This window comes from Bubalus kerabau, chromosome 1 (genome assembly GCF_029407905.1).
Source record: "Bubalus kerabau isolate K-KA32 ecotype Philippines breed swamp buffalo chromosome 1, PCC_UOA_SB_1v2, whole genome shotgun sequence".
NCBI lineage: Eukaryota > Metazoa > Chordata > Mammalia > Artiodactyla > Bovidae > Bubalus > Bubalus kerabau.
In genome coordinates, this window is record NC_073624.1 from 103,141,536 (window position 1) to 103,160,828 (window position 19,293).

General features: G+C 42.1%; 1 long non-coding RNA gene across 2 annotated transcripts in view; it reads right to left on the reverse strand.

The window, feature by feature from the left end:
* Positions 1–960: 960 nt before the first annotated feature.
* Positions 961–19,293, reverse strand: part of LOC129655481 (uncharacterized) — a 35,467-nt gene continuing 17,134 nt past the window's right edge. Inside the window, exons 1-3 of one of the 2 annotated variants that reach the window (XR_008716021.1) lie at positions 2,968–3,396; positions 1,857–1,989; positions 961–1,740 (exon numbers count right to left, since the gene is read on the reverse strand). This is a non-coding gene — a long non-coding RNA (uncharacterized LOC129655481). Of the gene's footprint in view, positions 1,741–1,856; positions 1,990–2,967; positions 3,397–19,293 lie in introns of those variants that run through there. The other variant, XR_008716020.1, reaches the window with a different exon arrangement.

Genomic DNA, 19,293 nt, shown 5'->3' on the forward strand with positions numbered 1-19,293 from the left:
GCGGATTCTTTACCGACTGAGCCACCAGGGAAGCCCCAGTTTCTGCTGTACAACAACGTGAATCAGCCATATTTCAAAATGATTTCATGTTAGTAAAATAAAATGGGTAAAAAGTTTAAAATGAAAAAGTAAAAAAAAAAAAAAAAAAAAGGCAGGTATCGCATTCAGGTGAGACACCTCTCTGCCTTACTCAAAAAACCACTACGGTTTGTCCAAGATATTGGTGAGGCCAGATCAGAGGATGAGAAGCCTCACTGAGGCAAGGGATTGTGATCCTCTCTGCTGGATATACAGGGGGAACCTTCCAAGATCGGGGCAAAGAGCTGCTTGTAGAATTGACTTCAGGATATTTTTGCGTCTCATGATGCTAATGAAACACTATCGCTACCTTAAATTGTTTCCTCAGCTTAATCCCCAAAGGAAATCCCTCTGCTTTTCAGAGATAAAAAGTTGGTAGAACAAAGAAAGTCAGGGGAAGCACAGGGGCCTTTTGCTATAGAATTTCACTGAAGCCTTTCCAAGCCCCGAGGAGAGGACCCAAGGGCTACTGTTTATTCCTACACCTGGATTAAATATCAAGGTCTGTGAGAAGATGAATCATTTAGAAACTCGACGTTCTTGTAGGGAGCTGTTGCCTTTTTAGAACTCTAATAACCACTGTGGTGAAGGCAAAAATCTCATAGAAAGTTCAAAGTTGTCAAATCCTCTTTCTGCCCTGCTCTCAGCTAGTGGGAGTCTAAACCACAGAGCGCGAAGGCCCGCAGTGACTGGTGACGTTGATCGTTCATTGTCTCTCTGCAAAAGAGAGATTAAAGATGCAACATCAGTGTGAGAAGAGAGCAAACTGCTTGCGGTGGCGGTTCTTTCTCAAGGGAACTCCTGTCTAAGACTTTCATCATTTTTCATTTCATAAGACTTTTTCATTTTCATTTTGTCCTTACCCTGAATGATTGAGACAAAAGACACAGGACTTGATTTTGAACCACAAAAAATCATGAACATGAAACACACATATGAAAGGAGTCGTGGCCTAGTAGGGTCCTGACTCAGATATCTGTTTCCTGTACAGCACACATGTATTCAAAAGAGCACGTCAAAGCTCAGCTCCTACCCCGGGGTGTTTTGGAAACAGCAATGGGAAGTAATTATCAATTACCATCAATGTAAAACACTAGAGATGATAAAATCATAGACTATATTTATTCAACATTAATATAAACAGTCGATATTTTAGATGGATTCTAATAACCCAGTAGCGGTGTAGCCAAAATGTCTTATAAGCAGCTCTTCTTAGCACTCCTCTGTGATATACCTGTACATCTTTTTATCTGGTGTTGCTCAAGTTGGCCACTAGTTTAGCCAGAGTTGCAGACTGCGTTTAGCAGACACGTTTTGTTTGGCTTCTAAAGTATTTTGTTTTTCAAATTATGTGCCCATGTTTTGTTATTGTTCAGTTGCTAAGTCGTATCTGACTTTGCGACCCCATGGGCTGCAGCACGCCCGGTTTCCCTGACCTTCACTATCCCCTGGATTTTGCCCAAATTCATGTCCATTGAGTCAGTGATGTCATCCAACCATCTCATTCTCTGCTGCCCCCTTCTCCTTTTGGCTTCAGTCTTTCCCAGCATCAAGGTCTTTTCCAATGCCTCTGCAGATTCAGCTTCAGCATCAGACCTTCAGCCTCAGCCCATGTTTAAAAAGTGAATAATTTCACATTAACATGCAGCTTTCTGACTTCCACTGAAAAATAAGAAGGACTGGTATTATATTAATGTCGTGTAGTACATATTATGTATTATATCTTACGTTATTATGTATCGGGCATTCAGTTCATTCGGTGGTAGCCTCCAGTTCACCTGTCTGCTTGTCTTTGTGGTCCTGACCTTCTGTGTTGAGTCCGCATCTGGACAGTGTGCTTGGGTGTCTCAAAGGTACAGCTCTCATGATCTTGAAGACTTGGAAATGCGGGAACTAAGGAAACACAGTTCTCTATTTCGAGGAAACAGGAATACAGTGATGGATTAGTACCAGGGCCCGGGCCACAAGCCTGTTCTCCTCACTCCTGAGCCAGCCCTCTTTCCACTGTCCCATCTTGCTTCCTTTGGCTTCTATATTATTTTATTTCAAAATGGTAGCTGTATTTCAAAAACCATAGAGCTTTAAAATAACCATGTTAAATGAAAAAAAAAAGGAAAAAATTCACACTGTACAGTACGATTAGAACAGTGTTAAAAATAGTACACTGAAAAACGACTTTGGGCCATGCCATTGGGAAAACTTTTTTTCCACAAAATTTCTAAATAATTATGTATTAACTTTTAGAATAAAATAAAGCTCTATTTTTTAAAATATTCTAAACACAATGAAGCAGACGCTTTCCCTGGTCATGACCTCCCTTGCCAGCACTTCCTTGCTTCTCTATAGCTCAGATTGGCCTGGTGCCTCCGTGCTGACTGAGATGGGAGGGGAAGTCTGCTGGTGGCTCCATTATTTTCAGAACTTTCTGTCTTGAACACAGTTATGTGAAAATGCCAAGCAGAATTCTAGAGGCAGAGTCACAGATTCTAACCTTGAGTGCAAAACAAAAACAAAAGCACAGACTTTTCTAATGCATCCAGCTTTAGATGCCAGCATTCAGTAATATCCTACAGTTTATGCAGTTATTAGGTTTTCTATTGTTGTGGTTTAACTGATAAGTCACGTCCGACTTTTGCAACCCCTTGGACTGTGACCTGCCAGGCAAGAATGCTGGAGTGGGTTTCCATTTCCTTCTCCAGGGGATCTTGCTGACCCAGGGGTTGGACCACCATCTCCTGCAATTGCAGGCAGATTCTTTACCACTGAGCCATCTGGACTTGCAGTCAAAAACTGAATACACATAAAAACATTGACATATTCTTTCAGATACTTATTTTCTAAGTACCAGCTAAGTAAATTGAAATGAGTCAATATCTTTGTTTATTTTACCCAGTGAAGATGGGTGGTCAGGAGATCAAAAGAAGACTCATCATGTTCCCCTCAAAACCATAATCATTCTTTTGCGTTCATTCTTCATGAGCTTGGTTCTAACAATCTTTGGGAGCCATGGTACTGATTAGTAAGAAAAATCTCTACTCTGATCATTCAAAAGAGTGAAAAGAAGGTACATGTTTGGTTTCATAAAAGCCTTCTGTTTATGCTGGAGATACAGAGCACATGCTTAGAATGGGCAGCTGTCTGATGTGCTTCTTTTTGATGCTGGTTGTTGGAGGTGAGGAGGTAGGATTGAGAACTTTAGAGAGGATAGATGAGGGGGGCAGGCAGAGAAGCTGCAGCAACTGGAAGTCATTTCAGAAGGAGGGTTTAAACATTTGCAGATGGTTAAACATTTGCAGAGAAGAGAAGATTTGGAAAACGTGAGAACTCTGAGCTAAATTATTGTGGGTTCAAAGATTAGACATTCACTTGATTTGTTTCAGGTAATACAGGGATTTTTAGAAGGATATATGTCAGCATAAAGAAGGTAAGAATCTCGATGACTCTGCCGGGCAGAAGATAGCTCAAGGGAGGTTAGCTTACCAATTGGCAAGAAAATTGTAGCTTATAATAGACCATGGAACATTCAAGCCCAGCTCCTCTCTTGAGATTCTATGATCCTGTGTTACATCTGCTGAACTGGTCAATGCAGAAGTCATTCTGGGAGTAAAGGAGATTCACACATCTAAGGTGGCCTTGTGGAGTTATGAGCCTCAAGAAACTCTCATAATTGTTTGGCTCCGACTCTTCTCTGAGGCAGGTATTTGATAAGCATCAGGTTTTAAGGAGTTACTTGTAGCCCAAAGGGACCCTAAAAATTTAAACCAAATTCATTGCTAAGGTTGACTTGAGTAGCAAGTACTTGATGGTGAGGAGAAGGCTTAAGTTTCTCAGCTCCCATCACTATTTTGAATTGAAGCATTGAAGTTCTCACATTAAAATGTGTGAATGGAATAGTACTCAGCCATAAAAAGAATGAAATAATAACATTTACAACAACGTGGATGGACCCAGAGATGATCACACTAAGTGAAGTAAGTCAGAGAAAGACAAATATCATATGATATCATTTATATGTGGAATAATGTAAAATATGACACAAACGAACTTATTTATAAAACAGAAACAGACTCACAGATATAGAAAGCAATCTTATGGTTACTAAAGGGGAAAGGAGAGGGAAGGGATAAATTAGGAGTCTAGAATTAGCAGATACAAACCATTGTTTATAAAATAAGCAACAGGGGAATTACATTCAACATCTTGTAATAAACCATAATGGAAAAGAATATGAGAAATAATATATGTGTATATATATATATAGATGCATAACTAAATCACTTTGCTAATACCTGCTAATCACCAGGAACTAATAACAGCATCCATTTTATGAAATAACTATATTTATACCTATTTTATCAATTAACAATATTTCAATTTTAGAAACGTGTGTGTGCATGTGTGTGTGTGATAACACACCTCATCACTAGTGACTTATCAAATGAATTAGGCAGTAATCTAATAACGAAAGGCTGATAATTTCAGGAATGGCAACCAGAAAGTAGCTGTAGGAGTAACCAGTTACATTAATTTTCAGTAATTTCTTGGGTCTTTTCCTTTGGGGCATTGATTGGGGGACAGAAGAGAAGGAAGGAGAGAGTATATGTATTTTGGACACCTGCTCTGGGACAGGCTCAGGCACTTTCTGAGGCTTCCTAGGGTAGGCAACTAAGCCCTAGAATCCTTCATCACTTGGGTGATGAATGAGTGATGGTCGGGCTTCAAAGCTAGATGTAATCTTCTGAAAGCACTGTATTTGTGGTATTAACTATTTCACAGGAAAGGCGGGAAAATCCAACCTGTGTTGATTTCTGTTCATTGTTTGCATTAGATCAAACTAAAGCTACATCATTAACCTCGGCATGGGAGTCTCCTTGGCTGCAGCCGACTGACCCATGCAAATTACAAATATTTGAATTCACTGATGCTGTTTGGGAATTACTGCAAGTGTAACAATGACACATTGTTCAGTTCTAAGCACTTTGTAAGGACCTGTCTTGAGAAGGGTTTTACTTCAAAATTATGAGGCAAAAGGTTGAGATTAAGGCTTAAAGAAAATAACGTTTGGAATTCAGCCTCCAGTAGGGGAACTGGCAAGCAATCTGTGTTCAGCACTCTTTTCAGAAGTGTCCTGAACATAGCTGTATTCCTAGAGACCAGGCTTGCCCGGTGGGGCTAAAGAAAAAGAAAAATCCAATCGTGGGAAAGAACGTGAAGAAAGGAAGCAAGGGAAAATATGGAAAAGGCAACTCAATTCACTGGCGCTTATCTGTTCTTCAGTGAACAGCCACTGGGTCAGCCATTGGCTCTGCCCCTACCCTCAACTTTCAGGGGGCCCCTTCCTCACCCCAGGACGGGTTAACCTGGTCGAGAACTGCATGAGGAGCGGGTGATTGGGGAGTGTTGTGTGGCTAGAGCAAGCAGTTACAAGACCGCAGTCCTCTTGGCTTAAGATCCACATTGTGCAGGACATTCGGATAACCCCACCCCAACATCGATCCCATCCCCCTCCCCACGGTGTAGCCGCCATGCATGGATGAGTGAGCACTGGCTGGTCCAGGCTAACAGGGCAATCCCATTTCCCTGGATCTGGGGACTGGTTGGGGTTCATCTGAGCAGGATGAGCACAATATGTTCTTTGTCTGTCCGCGAAGGCAGGAATATTAGACCCAGTTGCTGCTTACAGCATCTTGAAATCTCAAGAGGGGAGTCACCTCGCATATAAGCTGACATAGGCAAGAAGGCAGAGCTGTGAGAATAAGAAGAAAGGGCTGCGCCAGGCCCTGAGTGAGCCGTCCCCGGAGCCGAGTACCTTCACACTTTTCCCACCAGTGTCATTCATAGTTCAGCAGGCTTTGGGACCAAGCACCTGAAGAAATACAAATGTCACTGGCTGCTATGTGATAGGTGTTAAGTGGGAGGGAAAGCATTCCGTGGCCGAAAGCATCTGTGAAATACTGAATTACGCAAAATGCAGCCGTTTGCAAGCCATTTATAAATGAATACATTTTATAAATGTCCAGGAAGGAGCTCTTCTGTGAAGGGGTATGTAGACATATTCAACTTAGAATCAAACGGATTATTTGTTTTTGTTTTCATCTGTTTTCTGAGAACACATTAGGCTTTCGAGAAACTCGGTTTGGGACGATTTGCTGAGTCATCGTCAGGCATCTATACTCTAGGGAAGTAGCCAAAGAGAGACGGACAGTAGGTACTGGGCTTGGAATGTGAGACAGAAGCCAGGACGAGAAGCAGAAGTGCGCCTTCTTTCCCAGACCCACCCAAGAGCTCCTGAAACTGAGGGGACTTGCTCAGAGGGTGACCCGCTGTGCTGGCTGTGTGCCAGTGCCACCTCTGGGCTTTCGACGGGCACTCCATCCCCACCCATACTCTAACTCAGCAGACCCTCAGGGTCCCAGGCAAATTATACACATACACATACGTGCACATGCTCAGACGCTCAGCCGTGTCTGACTCTTTCCGACCCTGTGGACTGTAGTCTGCCAGCCTCCTCTGTCCATGGGATCTCCCAGGCAAGAATACTGGAGTGGGCTGCCATGCCCTCCTCCAGGGGATCTTCCTGACCCAGAGCTGGAACCCATGCCTCCTGTGTCTTCTGCATTGCAGGCAGATTCTTTACCCACTGAGCCATCAAGGAAGTCCATACTTTTGTAAGATAGATATAAAAAAGATTGATGGATACTGTCTATTTATATCTTATATATAATAATAGGGCTTCCCTGGTGGCTCAGAGGGTAAAGTGTCTGCCTGCAATAATAACTGTCTGTAGCTACAGATGTTTGTTTTCTGATGATAGTGAACATTCTCACTTTAAGAGGAATGGTAAATATACTTATGTTTTATCGTTATCTATGTGTGTTTCTATCTCTGTCTATCTTTATCTTTTGTCTATCTAGTGAGCTATTTCCCTGAAATAATTGAAAGTTGCAGACATAATGCCCTAGTTTCACTAGATATGACCATGTGAATTTGTTAAAAAGACAAGGACATTCTCCCACATATACACAGTATCACCATGCAATCCATTCATGCCACTCAAATTTCACTTATTATTCTAGTATGTACTACCCCCACCCCCCATTTTTCTCTCCTGTTTCTGGTTCCAATCCGGGATAATATGTCATCTTCACTTTTGATGTCTCTTTGATCTTCAATCTGGACTTGTCTTTCATGACTGCTATGTTTTTGAAGATTTCCACCAGTTGTTTTGTAGAATCTCCCTCAGTTTGGATTTGTATGGTGTTTCCTTATGATCATTTGCATTTTGCCAGAACTATCATGGAAGTGGGGGCTTCCCTGGTGACTCAGATGGTAAAGAATCTGCCTGCCACGCAGGAGACTTGGGTTCGATCCCTGGGTTGGGAAGATCCCCTGGAGAAGGACATGGCAACCCACACCAGTATTCTTGCCTGGAGAATCGCATGGACAGAGGACTTGGCGGGCTGCCATCTGTGGGTTTGCAGAGTTGGACACTATTAAGCAACTAACACACATACATACACATCATAGAAGTGGGGGTGTTTCTCTCAATGACTCATATCAAGTGACATATAATGTCAATCTCTCCCATTATTGGTGATGCTTGTTTTGGTCTCTGGTCAGAGTCAGGCAGGTGTATTGAAAATCATAAACCTGGGGTTAAATGCCACCATTCCAACTTTGAGAAGTGCCTTTGTCCCAGCTCCACACAAGAAGATAATAAAAGAACCCAGAATGAAAAGGAGCACACAAGAAAGTGTATTTACTAAGGGAAATCAGATTTTCTTAGTTTAATAATTTCCTTGATTATGAATGAGAAGAAAAAGCTGGTTTTTCTTTTTCTCTTGTCAAACAGAAAAGGGCATGTTATGGTTGGCACATTCAGGAAGTATCAAGTTTGCCGTTAAACAGATTATAAAACATGTTAATGCAATAGCAAACCGTGAGATTATTCTAGGTCATGTTTCTGTTGCTTACTCAGTCATCTATTTGCATGAATCAATTTTAACCTCCAAAGTTATCCAGTGTAGTCCAAACATTAATAGTGTATAAGTTGCGAATGGTTCAGAGAAATGACAACTTAGGGCTGGAAATGTTAAGTGTGCAGCAGCTGTTTTCAAAGGTAAGTGGCACATTGCGGAAACAAGGCAGATAGCCGTCAAAAAAATACCCAGGATCCCTCGTGGGATGGAGGAGCACCAGAATTCTTGGACAGTACAGGCTTGGAGCAGCAATCTGTCTAAATAATGGATGGCTAAGGGTTGTCTTCAAGGTGTGCCATAGGCAGCACGCTTTTTTAAACTTAGATTGCATGCAACAGATCAGTGGAAGTATAACTCTCTAAATATGCTTTATACCCACTTCACATACTACTGAGACAATGTCCATGATACATATCAAGTAATATGATTATTTTTATACGTAACAAATGGCCTAAACCAATCTGACCAAGAGATGATCATGAGGGTCTTCCTGAGAAATTTCAGCAGTCTCTTCTAACAGGCCAGTGGGCCTTACTTAATCGACACCAGGCAGTATGTCACAATTCAAGCGAGTCTCCGAGAGAAGGCCAGACATACATACATGTGTTAGCAAGCAGGCAGGAGCTTCTTCTGTGGATATCAATCAGCATCTAACAGGCATGGATTGAAGGGGACTTGCTGACATACAACAGGACTATACAGGCAACATTTGAGTTGGATCAAGCAAGAGGGTCCTGCAGGATGTGGAAGGACCCAGGGCAAAGAGGCCCTGGACCTCTTGAGAGTCACCAAAACATCTAAAGGTGCCACACAGCACAGATACACCGAGCTGGTTCTTGTGTTGCTGCTTTCTTATTGCAAGTTTCTCATTCTGCTTGTTATAGAAAGATCAGAAAATACAGTCAACAAAAAATATCAGAAATCTATGATCCCATTTGTCATGGACTGCCAATTTTAAACATGTAAATACATATAGATAGGTATCTACAAATAAATATATATTTTTTACAAACATGGGAACTTTGTTTTTCTTTTAAATGTATAGTCGTGTCCGATTCTTTGAGACCCTATGGACCCTATGGCTCCTCTGTCCATGAGATTCTCCAGGCAAGAAGATGAGTGGGTTGCCATGCCCTCCTCCAGGGGATCTTCCAGACCCAGGGATTGAACTTGCATCTTTTACATCCTCTTACATTGGCAGGTGTGTTCTTTACCACTAGCACCACCTGGGAAGCCCACATGCATAGTTAATAGCTTTCTATATCAATTCATGTATTTGAAAGTCAGTGCTGATTAATAGATTGGTTAAATAGAACCAGTCTGCTACTGTGAGGCTCTTAGATTGTTTCTAACTTTTTGCTTTCACAAAAAATCCTGCCAGAGAACATCTTGACAAAATTCTTTAATGATTTCCTTAAGAAAAATTCCTGGAAGTGATGTTGCCAACTGAAAGTTCATGCATATTTAAGTTTTCTTTTCCTGATTTTCTTGTCTTTAAGTAATACGTGTTCATCTTCTTAACACTTGCTTCCTATTTCAGTGAGAAAATAAATGCCACCAGAAGATAGCTTCCACTCTCTCCCACACCACTTCTGCCACTATCTGACCTGAGCCCTGCCTTCCCTTTGCTTCCGGACTGGATGCCAGTTCCCCCTTGCCTATGCACAGACACTGCTCCAGAACGTGTCTTTTCACTTTTCTGCACCATCAATTTTTCCTCTCCTTCTTGTGGATCATTATTATCAATAAAACAACTCTTATTTTTCCCATCTCTCTAAACAAATAAACAGAACCCTTCGCTGGGCCCCGTTTCCACTTCTAACGACAGATCTATTTCTCTTCTCCCCTTTGCAGCAAACTCCACAGGAATTGTCTTCGTTCACTGGTTCCGGTTCCTCCCATTCTTTCTTAAACTCACTTCAATCAGGCTTTCATGCACACACTCCACCAAAACTTCCACAGGAATTGTCTTCGTTCACTGGTTCCGGTTCCTCCCATTCTTTCTTAAACTCACTTCAATCAGGCTTTCATGCACACACTCCACCAAAACTGTTCTTGTCAAGGTCAGCCATGACCTTCAAGTTGCTGTAGTCAATGAACAACTTTTCCTCTCATTTTACCTAACCAATCCACAGCAGTTGACACTGATCATGAATCTCTCTCCTTGAAAAAGGTGTTTTTTTTTCTTTTTCTTTTCACAAGGCTCAGAATATCATGAGCTCCTGGTTATCCTTCGCCTTCACTTCTTCCTTCTCAGCATCCTTTGCTGGCTCATTATCATCTCCATGAACTTAACTCTAGAGTGTTCCAGAAGCCAGGGTTTGGACACCTCTTTGTTGTTTAAAGGCACTCTTGGTCATTTCATTCAGTCTCTCGGCCATAGACGTGTTAACAAACTCCCAAATGTAACACTCCGGCCTAGGCTCCTTCTCCCACCTGTATCCTACCCCCAACTCCAGATCCATCCCTCCTTGACATTGCAAATACAGTGTGTCCAAGACTGAACCCCTGGTCTTCACCTTCCCAACTGTTCTTCCTACTGATGTACCTGTGTCAGTCAATGGCAACTCTAACTAGCGCCATAAACCTTGGAGTCTTCCTTGATCTCTCTTGCCCCCTCACTCTATCCATCCAAACCTTCAGCAAATCCTGTTGGTCACATCTTAAGAATATATCTAGTACCATACCATTGTCTCCACCACTACGGTCTGAACCATCAGAACATCTTCCCTGGACTGTTGAAAAAACCTCATGACTGGTCTTCTTGCTTCCACCTTCCTCTCCTAGTAACTATTCCCAACACATCCAGAGGGGTACCAACAAAGGATACGCAAGGACATGTAACTCTGCTGCTCAAAATCAGACAATGGCTTTCCATCTCACTCAGAGTAGAAGTAGAGTTCTTGTAAAGACCTTAGTTTCACATGATCAGCCTTTTTAACGTCAGATCCTGCTACCTTCCCTTCTCTTGGTTGCTCTGTCCTCGCCTCATGCATTATTTGCATTGTGTTATTTGTTCTGCATGGAAACACTTCTCTATAGACTCCTGAAAGACTTATTCCCTCACCGACACTCAGTTTTTGATTAAATCTCACCTTTCTCTGAGCCTTTCTTGACACTTATTTTAAAAAACCACAATCTGGGGTTTCTCTGTGGTCCAGTGGCTAAGACTCTGGGGTCCCAAGGCAGGGGGCCCAGGTTAGATCCCTGATCAGAGAACTAGATTCCACATGCCGCAACTAAGACCCAGCACAGCCAAATAAATTAATATATTTATTTGTGTCTTAGTTATGGCATGAGAACTCTTAGTTGTTGCATGGGGGATCCAGTGCCCTGACCAGGGATTAAACCTGGGCCCTTTGCATTGGGAGCTTGGAAGCTTAGCCACTGGACCATGAGGGAAGTCCCCAAAATAAATATTAAAAAAAATAAAATAAAATAAGAACCACAAATCTCCACCCCATTGTTCCTGATATGCTTCTCCACTTGATTTTTCTCCATATCATGACATACTTTATTATTTCCTTTGTTGCCTAGATCCTCCCATTAGAATCTAAGTGCCATGAGATTTGTTGTTGTATCTCCTGCACCTGGAAAACCCCTGACATGTGACAGGTGCTCAAGACATGTCTGTTGAGTGAATAAATCTTTCCAAAAAATTAGAAAAGTAAAAGGAGAGAATTAGGGGAAAAAAAAATCACCCATATATTTGAAAAGGAAATTTTAGTCAGCCATGAGGAATTTCAGCCAGACTGAAATTTTAGTCAGTAGGAAAAGCAATCTTGCCATTTAATAACATGAATGGACCTATGGACATTAATCTAAGTGAAATAAGTCAGACAGAGAAAAACAAATACTGTATCAGATCAGATCAGATCAGATCAGTCGCTCAGCCGTGTCCGACTCTTTGCGACCCCATGAATCACAGCACGCCAGGCCTCCCTGTCCATCACCAACTCCTGGAGTTCACTGAGACTCACGTCCATCGAGTCAGTGATGCCATCCAGCCATCTCATCCTCTGTCATCCCCTTCTCCTCTTGCCCCCAATCCCTCCCAGCATCAGAGTCTTTTTCAATGAGTCAACTCTTCGCATGAGGTGGCCAAAGTATGGGAGTTTCAGCTTTAGCATCATTCCTTCCAAAGAAATCCCAGGGCTGATCTCCTTCAGAATGGACTGGTTGGATCTCCTTGCAGTATGTATGAACTCACTTAAAAGTAATAGAAACTACAAAAGGTGTTAGAAAAAAGAGTAGAATTGTAGTTACCAGGGGCCAAGGGTGGGGTTTATGGGGAGATGTTGGATAAAGGGCAAAAAATTCCAGTAATGAGTTCTGAGGATCTCATGTATAGTATGGTGATTATAGCTAATAATACTGCAGTATATACTTCAAAGTTGCAAAAAGAGTAGATCTTAAATGTGTGTGTGTGCACTCTCTGTCATGTCTGACTCTTCATAGCTCCATAGACTATAGCCCACCAGGTTCCTCTGTCCATGTAATTTTCCAGGCAAGAATACTGGAGTGGGTTGCCATTTCCTACTCCAGGGGATCTTCCCAATCCAGGGATCAAACTTGTGTATCCTGAGTTTGCATTGATAGGCAGGTTCTTTACCACTAGCCCCACCTGGGAAGCCCCATAAACCTTAAATGTTTTCATCCCCCAAAAGAAATGGTAATTATATAATGTGATGGAGGTGTTAGCTAGAGTTATGATGGTAATCATTTGTAGTATATAATTATCAGATCAACACACAGTACTCCTTAAACTTACACAATGCTATATGTCAGTCAACTCTATCTCAGTAAAGCTGAAAAAGAAACATCCATAACCACAGTATCCAGAGGATCATTGCTTACATACATATAAACTCACATTTCTCCCCCTGTATCCCTATGTATTTTTGGTGGAGTCATTATGTGTGTGTTCAGTCACTAAGTCATGCCCGATTCTTTGCAACTACTTAGACTGTAGCTAGCCAGGCTCCTCTGTCCTCCACTATCTTCTGGAGTTTGCTCAGATTCATGTCCATTGAGTCAGTGATGCTATCCAAACATCTCATTCTCTGTCATCCCCTTCTCCTTTTGCCTTCAATCTTTCTCAGCATCAGGGTCTTTTCCAGTGAGTCAGCTCTTTACATCAGGTGGCCAAAGTACGTGAGTGTCAGCTTCAGCAACAGTCCTTCCAGACTGTTCAGAGTTGATTTCCTTTAAGACTGACTGGTTTGAAAAGTTGGAAACGACACATGTACCCCAGTGTTCATTGTAGCACTATTTACAATAGCTAGAACATGGAAGCAAACTAGATGTCCATCGAAAGATGAATGGATAAAGAATCTGTGGTACATAAATACAATGGAATATTACTCAGCCATAAAAAAGAATGCATTTGAATCAGTTCTAATGAGGTGGATGAACCTAGAGCCTATTATACAGAGTGAAGTAAGTCAGAAAGAGAAAAACAAATACTGACACGACTGAGTGACTTCTTTCACTTTACACTTCCATGCATTGAAGAAGGAAATGGCAACCCACTCCAGTGTTCTTGCCTGGAGAATCCCAGGGACAGTGGAGCCTGGTGGGCTGCCATCTATGGGGTCACACAGAGTCGGACATGACTGAAGCGACTTAGTGGCAGCAGTAGCAGCAATGCATATATATGGAATCTACAAAGATGGTACTGATGAAATTATTTGCAGGGCAGAGACATGAGAACAGACATATGGACACGGGAGTGGGGAGGAAGAAGAGGGTGGGATTTATGGAGAGAGTAACATGGAAACTTACATTTAGTTCAGTTTAGTTCAGTCGCTCGGTTGTGTCCCACTCTTTGTGACCCCATGAATTGCAGCACGCTAGGCCTCCCTGTCCATCACCAACTCCTGGAGTTCACTCAAACTCGTGTCCATTGAGTTGGTGATGCCATCCAGCCATCTCATCCTCTGTCGTCCCCTTCTCCTCCTGCCCCCAATCCCCCCCAGAATCAGGGTCTTTTCCAATGAGTCAACTCTTCATATCAGGTGGCCAAAGTATTGGAGTGTCAGCCTCAGCATCAGTCCTTCCAATGAACACCCAGGACTGGTCTCCTTTAGAATGGACTGGTTGGATCTCCTTGCAGTCCATGGGACTCTAAAGAATCTTCTCCACCATCACAGTTCAAAAGCATCAATTCTTCGGTGCTCAGCTTTCTTCACAGTCCAACTCTCATATCCGTACATGACTACTGGAAAAACCATAGCCTTGACTAGATGGACATTTGTTAGCAAAGGAATATCTCCGCTTTTTAATGTGCTATCTAGGTCGGTCATAACTGTCCTTCCAAGGAGTAAGCGTCTTTTAATCTCATGGCTGCACTTACCATCTGCAGTGATTTTGGAGTCCAAAAAAATAAAGTCTGACATTGTTTCCACTGTTTCCCTATCTATTTCCATGAAGTGATGGGACCAGATGCCATGATCTTAGTTTTCTGAATGTTGAGCTTTAAGCCAACTTTTTCACTCTCCCCTTTCACTTTCATCAAGAGGCTTTTTAGTTCCTCTTCACTTTCTGCCAGAAGGGTGGTGTCATCTGCATATCTGAGGTTATTGATATTTCTCCTGGCAATCTTGATTCCAGCTTGTGCTTCTTCCAGCCCAGTGTTTCTCATGACGTACTCTGCATAGAAGTTAAATAAGCAGGGTGACAATATACAGCCTTGACGTATTCCTTTCCCTATTTGGAACCAGTTTGTTGTTCCATGTCCAGTTCTAACTGTTGCTGCCTGACCTGCTTCAACTATGTGTAAAATAGATAGCCAGTGGGAATTTGCTGTATGACTCAGGGAACTCAAACTGGAGTTCTATAACAACTTAGAAGGGTGGGATGGAGATTCTAAAGGGAGGGGACTTAAGTATATCTATGGCTGATTCATGTTGATGTTTGGCAGAAACCAACACAAGTCTATTAAGCAATTATCCTTCAATTAAAAAAATAATAAATTGAAAAAAAAATTCAAAAAACAAAGATTGACTGGTTTGATCTCCTTGTGGTCCAAGGGATTCTCAAGAGTCTTCTCCAGCACCACAATTTGAAAGCATCAGTTCTTTGGCACTCAGCCTTCTGTATGGACCAACTTTCACATCCATACGTGACTACTAGAAAAACCATAGGTTTGACTATATGGACCTTTGTTGGCAAAGTGATGTTACTCTATACATAGTTTAAAAACCTGCTTTAAATTTTTAAATATGCATATAATTTAGACTTTGAACACATACCCCCACAGAGCCATTCAGAAATAACAAGTTATACCTTGCTGGGAGTTTATGAGGGTCCATTTTGCATCTTCTGCCCTGAAACTTGCCCTTACCAGATTTGTTTTTATATAACCCAACCAATATAATAAATTTGCGTCTGATCTTGAAATCTTTCTTAGCCGATTTTACTTTCAGTGGCCTCCCAGTTTCCTGTCCCCTTCATCACTTCTCACTATACACACATCCCTCCTCCTTCCCTAATAATTGCAGGGATTCAAGAGAATAAAAAGTGAACCATCTTGATGGAGAAAATTTCCAGAATGTCAAAATCTAACTTGTTAATAAACATAAAGTCTGATAGGTTGAATGAGGATGGCCAAGTATGAACACAGCTGTTATTCACTTGTGGTATTTTGAAGACTCTCATAAACTATTGCTGCCTTGTATACTCAACCAGCTGTGCTCTGTGTGACTCCACAGAGTGCTACGGACACAGACCACAATGAGAAGTCACCCCCTCGGAGCTGTGCAATGTGACAGCCCCCTTAAAGTTCTGACTACATTGTACTCAGTTCAGTTTTAGGAATCATTTCTGAGATGCTTTCTTTCTCTGGCTCTGTCCTTCCCCTCACAATCTATTGAGTGTTTGTCTGAGAAAAGCACACTTTCTGGTGTGATAGTCAAATTTTTTAAAAAAAATTATCCTTCTTGGCCCTTTCTCTGGTGGACAAGAAAGGCATGCAAGCCATTTGGTCCAGTAAAATGAGCAGACATGTGCTAACATTCTCTCCAAGGGGAGCTAGGGACGAAAGCAGACAGCTGAGCTTTGATACCCATGACATCTCTGGTGGGTCAATCAGCCTCTGGCTTCTTTGGACCTTGATGCCCTGTCTGCTTCATCTATTTATTCTGACCCTCAACCCCTAAGTCAAGCCCCACGTTGCATGTGATGGGTCTTATGCGTATGAATCTAGAAAAGCCCCACGTTGCATGTGATGGGTCTTATGCGTATGAATCTAGTCTTTTCTCGTTGCTGCAGGAACTTTTTAAACACGTTTTAGACCTAAAAATCCCTTTCTACCAAACCAGGAATCCAACAAACGCTTACCCAAAATGTTAGCCAAAAAAATAGATCAAGGCAGAGCTGCTCTGGCTGAAAAGGTTCTACCTCTTCACCTGTAGGTCTCTTGGAACCAAAATCTGAAAACCTGGCAATTCTGCTGGAACTCACGCACAAAGAATCCTCTTTCCTCCCATTCTTATGCAGTGTCCCCTAGATTCCCCTGGCAAGCAGAAAGAGGTCCCTGCTTAAGGTACAAAGTGTTAGTGGAGAGCACCAAAAACTCTCAGCAATGCAGATAAAGAGCATTTTAATATATTACTCTAACAATCAAAATTAATGCAAAAAGTTGAACTTCCCTGGTGGTGCATGGATAAGAATCCGTCTGCTAATGCAGGGGACATTGGTTCGATCTCTGGTCCGGGAAGGTTGCATATGCCACAGAGCTACTAAGCCCGTGTGCCTCAGTTACTGAAGACTGCACACTCTAGAGCCTGTGCTCTGCAACAAGAGAAGCCACCGCAATGAGAAGTTCATGACTCAAACTGGAGAGTAGTCCCCGATCTCCACAACTAGAGAAAGCAAGGAAGACCTAGCACAGCCAAATACATAAATAAAGTAGTGTGTACATGTCAAAAAAATTTGTTTTAATTAATGCAAAAAGTTAATGATGAACAAAATATGAACATGTTAGATAAAGTTAGATAAAGACAGGATTAGCAATGGTGCCATGCTGAGCCACACTGGAACTTGAAACAAAAGGAAAAAATGAGTGGTACTGAACTTAATCTTGATAGTACTCTTTATCTTGATTACCTAGTTTCTGGTGTCCCTTTAAATTTTGAGCCCAAAGTGAGTGCCTCACATCTCCTTACCTGCCTCTCCTGGTACCCTTTACACCTACTACTCCACATTGTGCTATAAAAATGTTTCTCATGTCTGTCTTCCCTTCTTAGACTATACACTCCCTGAGTATATAAGGATCATGTTGTAGTAGTCAATATTTCTAATATATTAAGTTCATCAGATCAGATCAGATCAGTCATTCAGTCGTGTCCGACTCTTTGTGACCCCATGAATTGCAGCACGCCAGGCCTCCCTGTCCATCACCAACTCCCAGAGTTCACTCAGACTCACGTCCATTGAGTCAGTGATGCCATCTAGCCATCTCATCCTCTGTCATCCCCTTCTCCTCTTGCCCCCAATCTCTCCCAGCATCAGTCTTTTCCAATGAGTCAACCCTTCGCATGAGGTGGCCAAAGTACTGGAGTTTCAGCTTTAGCATCATTCCTTCCAAAGAAATCCCAAGGCTGATCTCCTTCAGAATGGACTGGTTGGATCTCCTTGCAGTCCAAAGGACTCTCAAGAGTCTTCTCCAACACCACAGTTCAAAAGCATCAATTCTTCAGCGCTCAGCCTTCTTCACAGTCCAACTCTCACATCCATACATGACCACAGGAAAAACCATAGCCTTGACTAGACAAACCTTTGTTGGCAAAGTAATGTCTCTGCTTTTGAATATGCTATCTAGGTTGGTCATAACTTTCCTTCCAAGGAGTAAGCATTTAATAAACATCTTTTAAATGAATGGATTGGACTAGCAACTATTGGTTATAGGTATTTCCACCTCGCTCAACTTCTAACTAGCCCTGTGATTGAAGGCAAATGATCATTTCTCTGGCTTTAGCTTATTCATCTGTAAAATGAAAGACTTGGTCATCTCAAATGTCCTTCTGTATCTGTGAATCAAAATCATTTATCTGTAGAAGCCCATGCATGTGTGCTAAGTCACTTCAGTCATGTCCAACTCTTTGTGACCTCATGGACTGTATAGCCCACTAGGCTCCTCTGTCCATGGGATTCTCCAGGCAAGAATACTGGAGTGGGTTGCCATGCCCTCCTCCAGGGGATCTTCCCGACCCAGGGATCAAACCAACCCTTGTCTCTTATGTCTCCTGCATTGGCAAGTGGGTTCTTTACCACTAGTGCCACCTGGAAAGCACCCTGTAGAACCTGTAGGAGCCCAAGTCTCCCCAAATATTCCCTGCCTCTTGGTTGATGGTATCAATAAACAGCTGCAGGCATGCGGGTGTTTTACAATGGAGTACAGAGTTGTATTTAGGAAAGCTATGGAGTTATCTGTAAAATGCCCCATTGACCAGATAATTGCTTTAAACTTACACATTGCTGAGACTGTATTTTCAAACTGCTTAGAGGGTAATTTCTCCAGTAATGCTGTCCTGGTTGGGAAATTCAGGCACCGTCCTTTAATTAGACCAATGTATGTTGTGCGTGTGTTAGTCACTCAATCGTGTCCAACTCTTTGCCACCCCATGAGCTATAGCCCACCAGGTTCCTCTGTCCATCTAATTCTCAAGGCAAGAATGCTGGAGTGAGTTGCCATTCCCTTCTCCAGGGCCAATGTATGTTAAGAAATACTTTTCTCCTTCAGTTTCATTCCTGTCAGTTTGTAGTTTTTAAATCTGGGAAAAGCCATAGAAGTATTGAAAAGCATTTTATGCTGTCCCATCATCTTTTGTACGTGATTGAGAGAGAAGAAAAGGAAGACAAGAGTGAAGCCATTCGTGCAGGTTTAGAAATATGTCTCCATGGAGCGCCTACTGTCTAACCTACTACACACAGCCTTCTGTGGGAAGCACCTCAGACAAGGGCCCCATCCTCAAGGATTTTTCAGATCTTCCCAGGAGAGAAATCATGAACACAGAAGCACCCTGAGTTGGTTAGGTGATCAACTACCAAGATGGAAAGAATAGTAGGAGAAAAGAAGGAAGCAGATCATCTTTATATATCTAGTGTGTGAGGACTTAGAAGTCTTATCTTGTGTCATCTTTGTAACTGTCCTTTTTAACATTAATTTTTATTAGAGTAGAATTGGTTTATAGTGTTGTGTTAGTTTCTGCTGTATAGCAAAGCAGTTCAGTTG